This window comes from Saccostrea echinata, unplaced genomic scaffold (genome assembly GCF_033153115.1).
Source record: "Saccostrea echinata isolate AGI-Se365-2 ecotype Australia unplaced genomic scaffold, CSIRO_AGI_Sech_v1 ptg000014l, whole genome shotgun sequence".
In the NCBI taxonomy this organism is placed as follows: Eukaryota; Metazoa; Mollusca; class Bivalvia; order Ostreida; family Ostreidae; genus Saccostrea; species Saccostrea echinata.
Window position 1 is genome coordinate 10,829,109 of NW_026889763.1, and position 8,651 is coordinate 10,837,759.

General features: G+C 36.0%; 1 long non-coding RNA gene across 1 annotated transcript; it reads left to right on the forward strand.

Annotated features, from left to right (window-relative positions):
• Nucleotides 1-7,384: 7,384 nt before the first annotated feature.
• Nucleotides 7,385-8,090, forward strand: LOC133187215 (uncharacterized). The gene is made up of 3 exons (XR_009721149.1): nucleotides 7,385-7,417; nucleotides 7,752-7,815; nucleotides 7,994-8,090. It is a non-coding gene; the product is annotated as an uncharacterized LOC133187215 (long non-coding RNA).
• The last annotated feature ends 561 nt before the right edge of the window (nucleotides 8,091-8,651 follow it).

Consider the following 8,651-nt stretch of genomic DNA (forward strand, 5'->3'; position numbering starts at 1 on the left):
CATCCACTGTCCATCTTTCAATAGGAGCACAGACCAGGTATTTTGTAGCTTGGTTTTTGGGACTTTATTAAGATATTTTCTAGCTGCACTGCCACAATTGTCATAGCTTTTACAGAAATGTTTTACGTCTTGGGACATCTGGTGACCGCCCTTTATATTACAGTTTATTTCCTTCCTTACTATTACATTCTCAATGATTTTGGGAGAAATGCTTGAGATTTTTTTGCACACTTTCCCATTTTTGATACTGTATCTCATAGATTGTTTCATTTTGGAAAAGCTGTTAAAGTTTTTGGCACCATCAGTAGCAAAAGACACTATCTTTGATGGGTCTTAGCCAAACTGTTCCAGACATTGGATAATTCTGTGAACAATTGTGTGTGCTTCTTTTCCATCCTCGATATAAACATTGGCCAAAAACTTTAACAGCTTCTCCATCTTTGACACATCAAATGCAAAGTGACAGATGTTTTTGAACTGTTAAATATGTACTCTAGTCATTCATAATAGCATAGACAGAGGACTCTTTCCTTAATAAATTTCTCTTGTAAAAACTGTTGAAATGCAACTTTGAATTTCTTTAGCTGCACCCAAACTTACATTCTTTTACTAGTTCTCCCAACCTATCCTAACCTAATGATGGAGGTTTATTTCTTTTACATGTAGATACAGATGTTTCTTATATTGGTTTGGAGGCCGTTCTTTGCAGAGCAAAGGGGAATATACAGTTAAAAGGTATAAATTAGTACAGTAAGACATTCAGTGCAGTTGAACACCGCTATTGCATCTCTATAGGGAAACATTAGCTATTATAAATTCAATTAAGTTACTTCCACCACTATTTATATAGCAAAACGTTCCAAACAAGAACAGATCAAGGGTCCCAAACTTTAACAAAAGCTAAAGGGCCAGATGGCACGTTGGTTTAAATTTGATGGCTCGTGGGTTTAAATTTTTGTCTTCATACAATTTTAAAATTGAGTATCGGGCAGGTCGTTCTCATAATAATGCAGATGCTTTGTTCCATAGATCTTGTTTCAAGGAAGATCTAGACTGTAAACATTGCAGCAAGGCAGAAGAGAAATTCTCTTTTAATCAACCTTTACAAAATGAACCTCTCTATGAAACCAATGCCATGTAAAAAGGGATATTATTTCTGAAACTGAACCTAGTGATCTAAGTGATAGTCCCAGCATTCATAGTTGTTTACCTGAAAATTGTGCTGTTACCACAAGGTCTGCAGGGAAAATCAACTCCCTCTGAGATACCGGGAAAGTCTTAAAAAACAAGAAGAAACTAATTAAAATACTTATAAAAACGAAGAACTAGAAAAAAAATAGTATAAAAGTTCCATAAAATAAAGACTTAGATACGGAAGCCGGTAGGTGCCAGGTAGAAAAATATTTTATCTGGCGGCCGCCAAATAATTATCTGGCGGCCGCCAAATAAATAACTGGCGGCCGCCAGAAACTTATCTGGCGGCCGCCAAATGATTTTCTGGCGGCCGCCAGATAAAAAGATCTGGCGGCCGCCAGGTAAGTTATCTGGCGGCCGCCAGAAAGTTATCTGGCGGCCGCCAAATAATTATCTGGCGGCCGCCAGAAAGTTATCTGGCGGCCGCCATATAATTTCTGGCGGCCGCCAGATAATTATTTGGCGGCCGCCAGATAAGTTCTGGCGGCCGCCAGATAACTTTCTGGCGGCCGCCAGATCTTTTTATCTGGCGGCCGCCAGAAAATTATTTGGCGGCCGCCAGATAACTTTCTGGCGGCCGCCAGTTATTTATCTGGCGGCCGCCAGATAAAATATTTTTTCTACCTGGCACCAACCGGCTTCCGTACTTAGATCTAACGGAAGTAAAAAAAAAAAATGAGTCAGAGCTAACCAAAAACTTCTTTGGGGAGACATATCCCAACTGAATGAAACGTAAATATTACTGGGCAAGTTTTGATTCTCTTCATTATATATATGAGATACTGTATTATACTGTCATGACCAGGTGTGTAATAGGACCGACGACATCCAAAAATAAGAAGTCAATGCTTATATTTACATTCTCTAATTTTCTCTCTTTATAATTGTTTAATTCGTTAATCTTAAATATGAATTAAGCGCCTTTCAGAACTGGGTGCCTAATAGACGTAAGAGACGTTTGTGACATTAAGTTGTTAAATAACGCAAATGAACTTTGCGAGGAAAAAAGAAGACAAATTAATTTTAAACGCACAGTTGTTGTAATTTTACGTTAATTTAACAGGGTAGTTTTTTTTTTATTAAATTGAGTCAAAACAATATACATCTTGGTATTCCTAGAGTGTTCAAAATGCATATAGTTCCTACTGTGCATTCTACCGCGCGCTGACAAGGTTTCGCGTGTGTTATATGGATTTCATAAAGAAAATTACACTGGATGTAAATAATGTAATATAAAGGGCGGTCACTTGAGGTTAAGTACAACTCTGTCAAAAGCCCGAGATAAATATTTTTGGGAGCAAGAAATAGGGAAACTCATTCAAATAAATTGTGCAAATTGAATACAATAAACAGTAATAATTTTTTTGTACATTTTAATCATTTTGATTTATACTCACAGAGTTCTTTTGTCCAATATACAGAATTGGGAGACAAGTTGCACAAGGAAGAAAATCCCTGAACGGCAACACTCTTAAAGACGTTTTACGCGGGTTGCAGTGGGAAGAGTGTTTACTGTACATGAATTATATTATTGTAATACCAGGATCCACCTTTGTTGCGTCCCTTTAAAGGTTAGAAAATATTTTCGAAAGGTTAAGGGATGCTAACTTAAACTGAAACTTCAAAGTGCAACCCCTTTTAAAAAGTAAAATGTTCTGAGGCATGTTAAGTCAGAAGAAGGGGTCCATACCGATCCTGTCAAAACGGAAGTTATTAGAAACTGAACGATTCCAATGAAATCAAAAGATGTTAGATCATTTTTATAATTAGGACTTTTTTCATATTGTAGAAAATTTGTAGTTGGCTCTGCCAACACTGCTAATTATAATCCATTACACAGGCTTTGTGAAAATCCTGGACAGATGACTCGCAAAACGCTTCCGATTCTCTTAAAGCAACACCAATGACCAATTTGTTTTATCTTACCCACTCCCTAAGAAAACATTTATTCGAGATACAGATGCCTCTTATTGTGCAGCAGGTGCTGTTCTAGTTAAAGAAATCAAGTCAGAATTCCCTGCAAAGTTTGCATCAGGCAAAAAATAACAGAATAACAGATTGTACTGTCAGAGTTCCTAACAGGGGTTAAGCAAAAATTAAAAATAGCCAGATTCAGATGTAAGGGACGTTCAATTTATATAGAGGAGTTGAAACCGAACACTATTAGGCAAAACCAACTTGAGGATTGCAACACAGGACCAATGGTGATAGCCAAAGAAGACGTTGGCAGTCCCTCCTGGTAATCAATTTCTGTCTGGATTTTTAAGAACCACTGGGATAACCTACGGGTAATGTCATGTATTTTGTATCGTAGATGGAAAGATAATGACAGTATCTCGTGTTTCGACCAACTTGTTGTTCCTGAAGTTACTTTTAAAAAAAAGCTAAGGTACTCCACCATTATCATGATATACTCTCTGTAGGATATTTTGGTGCTTAAAAAAACCCGAAAAAAATACAAAAGGATTTTACTGGCCTTCAATGAAAAATATGATGAAAGTTACTGCTATTCCTGTGTAGCCCGCAAACAAGACAAGCTGGAAGTAAATATTGTAGCAAAACTTGTAGATAAATTGTCAATATGTCCCTCTGACAGTCCATATCAAATCCAAGTGAATCCAATGTGTTTCAGGAAATATGTGATCTGCAACTTGAAAACACTCGAACTAGTTTCAACCACAATAAGAAAGATTTAACAGAACCTTAGGAGACATGCTGTCTATATACTGTCATAAATTCAAAATGAATGGGACCAGTTTATACCGAAGTTTTTTTTCTGGCTTACAGAGCCTCTGTACAATCTTGTACTAGACAGACGCCAAATGCCAATGCTTAGTAGGGACATGATCATTCCTATAAGAGCTGTTATAAAGAAACATGTAACTGAAGTAACAAATATTACAAATGAAGAAAATTACATCACAAAATTATAAAAGAAGTTTAGTGGAATAAATGATCATGGTAGGGAAAAGACGAGAACAAAGGGCCATATACCAATAAAAGAAACAGTGTGATGCTAAATCTAAAAGGAAACTTTACAAGGGAGGACATATTGTTTGGCTAGGAAAAGGGAGTTTATGAAAAACTATCTTACAGATGGAAAGGGCCTTATATTGTCATGAATCGATGATCTGACATGCATATGTTTAATTTTTGTTTTGTTTGTATGTTGTTTAACGTCCCTCTCGAGAATTTTTCACTTATATGGAGACGCCACCACTTGCCGGTGGAGAGCTGCAAATTTTTTCCTATACTCGGCACTTACGGCCATTGAGCAGTGAGGGATCTTTTTCGTGCCAGCACCTACTGCGACACGGGTCCTCGGTTTATTTCCTGGCTTCTATAAGTGTTACAGCCAACACCATGCACTACATTCCGAAGAAAAACATAAACATGAACCAGTTGGAATTAAGCAAGTTATATCACTAATAAAATTATTACTTTTTTTAGACGTTTTCCAATACATATCGATTCCTTCGAGAGAAAAAAAACTTGTGAGGCACCACCAAAATATACCTAAGAACATCATGAAATGCACCATCTGTAAATACGAACCACCTTGTATTTGATAGAATAACATTACAAAAGACATCACAAAGAAAGAACAGTAATTTACACTATCAGACCTCGTCAAGGATACACTGTACTTAACCATCCCCAGTCCTGCCTTTCCTGAACATCAGCCCCGCGAGGTATTGCATCAAAGATCACCGAAGAAGGTAAGCAAAAGCCTCCGCCATAATAGTTCTCCAAGAAAAAAGAGGATAAGCAAAGTAGACCAGAAGAAATAGGGAAGAGAATTGTCCGAGAAACAAAGAAAAACATCACCAAGAAGACATTTGAGGAGTCTCTCTATCTCCATTGGAGGAAGTCCTGCTCCGGTGCAATTTTATGGCATGAATATGGAGGAATAGTTCATTTCCTTGAGTTTGGACCTTCTTTCCATGCCATATTTATTTCCGGATCCACCACGGAAAGTTATGTGGAAGGAGACTAAGGGAGCTTCCTTGCCGAGTGAATATGCCACTGTACCAGTCTCTCCAAAAAGTGCCCTCCTTGCTTTCTTGGATTAGAGAACATTACATGTGCCTCATGTTGCTACCGCTGTTTCTCATCCTCCTGGAAACCCATGGTCCAGTCCCAGTCACTCCCGATCTTCATTCCACGCCTGATATTTAAACATGCTCACCTTCACTAGTTTTGCACAAGTGCGAGAAATCCTGGCCAGATGAATCATCTTGAAAGTCATCTTGAAAATGGTTTTCGCGTCTTCTTCGCTGGTGCTCCTAGCAGGAGTAGGAATGAATTTGTAGCCTGTCTGTTGAGAATAACAAAACTAGAAGCCAAGAAGTTGCCTGGAAGCACAGTTTTCAGGACAACTGGAGATGATGCCATCATTAAAGTTGAGGAACTGCGGTTTCCAGATGGAAGATATGATAGTCTTGAAAGTATCATACTCAGGGTCAGAGGTGATACCCCCGATCCGAAATATCGCCTGATGCAGGATTCATCCGTCAAGATGTCCACCTCTTCATCTGACTTGAACCACCATCCAGGAAAGTGTGACGCATCTACTCAAGTGTCTGCAAGACAGAGTTTCATAACTGAGGACTTTTCTGTGTTTGAAGTGTTTGGGAAGAAAATTCTATGAACTTTCAGTTCTATTTTTTGGAACACTTGTTGTGCACAACTGATTAATTGTTTATGGATGTTTATGCAATTTAACATTGTCTATAGGTGTCTTAGTAAAACATGACATTATGTCAAATTAATGTTACATGTATATCTACTATGAAGATGACGGCTTACAGAAACGAATTAAAAACACGTGTTGGTGACTTGGTCTAGAGAAATAATTAATAAATTGTGCTCAACTCGTTTTTGTAAGCAGTACACACATTTTAATGATAATAAACAGCACACAAGGAAATATAACCTACAAGATTGGACTTACGTGTACTCGGCAATCTTCACTTGTAGAAATTCGTCAATAGCAAAACCGACGCAGTACAGTTAAGGCTACACATGAAGATAATATGGTAATGAGGTCATAATGAGGTTTGACGTCATGACAGTTGCTCCGCCTTGATAGATCCATATAAGGAAATAGAGCTCAAAAAAGCTATTTAATGATGATTGCGAGAATTTGTAATGAATGTCTGAATTTTCAGGTTTAAATAAATAAACATTAGTGATTTTCTCTTATATAGTAACAACACGTCTTCGAAATAATTCTCTTTTTATTGTGTCGTTTGGCTGCATTCGGCTTCAGCCAAGCGCTTGCACTCGGTGACACGGAATGTTGTTTACATCTAAAAACGTGGCGACAGCAGCTGAGATATGCAGTGGATAAATGCAACAATCAGGCAATCTTTAAAGAGAATAGGGATAAAATAAGAGACCTGGGCCTTGTTTATCTTTTTGATGAGAAGATGATGACGTTATTTCGGGAAATCATGGAAAACTGAGACGATCCGCACTACCTCCCTAGGTCCCTTTCTGTTCATTAAGGTGTGTATGTGCATAGGTATTAACATGTAGACATACTATTCTTTACATCGATGTAAAATAACCTTGAACATGTACAATAAGATGTATTGCTACAGTCCGTCACAAACTGCAATGCAGTGCCTTGTCTGTATCCCCCCCCCCCCCTCCACCCACACACATACACAAAAACACACACATTATGAAAGTTCCACACTTTTAAATATGCAATGATGTTGTCCTTTGGCATACATGTACAAACATGTAACATAATATAAGCACAGGACGTCATGATATCAAATAGTATAATTTAGATGCAGTCACACTTGCAGTGTATTTGTGAAGTCAAACTGCACAGTGTACAATGTATGTGCACTGTACATACAAGAGTGTAAGACCCTATAAATTTTAATTTTTACCTCTGGCAATCAAAAATATGTGAATTTTAAGATTTCAGTTTTTACCAGTGCTTCATATTTTAAATTCATCATAGAACTTTTACTATCTATATCACTAGGCTGTAAATTTGTAGAATTTCTACATTAATGAAGATAAAATGTTTAAATTTTCATTTGTCTGACTACATGTACATTAAGTCAGTCTTATGTATATACATGTATTTATGTACTGTTTATATGTATAATTCTTTTGTCATTGTAGCTGTCACAGAACTGGTTAAAACTAGCATTAACATCAGCTAGAACTATCAAAATAGATGCATCAATTTCTCCACTGGGTATGATCACACTAAAGCATTTCACATTAATTTTATAGTATGCCAGTGTTAAATATTTTTTTTAAATGTTGTATAGGTGAAAGAATTAAATGTTATCTCTAGTATATTGATTTTTTTTTTTACTTAAATTAAGTATAGCTACCATTTCTACTTTTGCAAATGTCATAGGTTTCAATTTCCCAGAAAAGTTTTGTATCAAAAGTTTGTTTCCATTTATTTTATGAATTTCAGATAATATAGTATAGCATGGTTTGTTTTGTACAATGCTATGTCATTTCATTCTACAATAGTAATCATTATGTATTTCACTTATTACATATATATTGTGTTGTAGCTACTCCCAAACAATTTGAACAATTCATTCAGGCAGCAAGTGTTTCCACCAATAAAATAAAAAGGTATGCTCCATATAAGCTCTAAACCATACATTTTCCTAGCAAGATTATTGAAATGTTTTGATAATAAAAACAGTAGAGTCATGTATATGATTTCCATGTTACTCAATGCATTGTTTTGAGTATCACTTTTTTAAAACACCAATGAACCTTCCATAATGGTATTTCATTTTGTTTTCAGAATTGATTTCATCCAGAAGAACTGTTTGAACTGTGGACTGTTTGAAATATTTTGCACCTGCTCAGAAATCCCTTCACAGCTTGTCTTTGAATTTGAAAGGCTGTTTTTAATTAAATAAATTTTCTAGATAACTTATACTTTGAATTTTTAACAGTACAATGGTGTGAAAGTAAGTTTGAAGGCTGTTAAGATTTGAGTATCTTACTTGCATCTATTTTGACAGGCGCATAGCTGCTTATACGCAAATACGCAGGTGCGTACACATCGTTTACAAATTTAAAAAAATAGGGGGGGGGAGGGAAGGGAGAGATCTGTGAGAAGAGAAAAAATATCAATACCATCCAGCAAATATTTGTGTTTCAAATTATTTTATCTCATACTGTTTCGATTCAAATTCAAATTCTATATTACCATGTCTTTATTAAAAATAAATTTTAAAAAATTGTAATGTTTTATTAAATCATTGCCAAAACCAAATAAAACATTCATTAATTTGTAATTCTTCTACAACACATTGATAATTTATTTTAAGAACTTGGAGAAAATATCAACCGTTGAATGCTGTGATCCACTAGAATATGATTTAAAATATTATTTTTGTTAAAAATTGAAATTATTGATTATATTTGTTGCCGAAAGATGATACCAATATATCTTT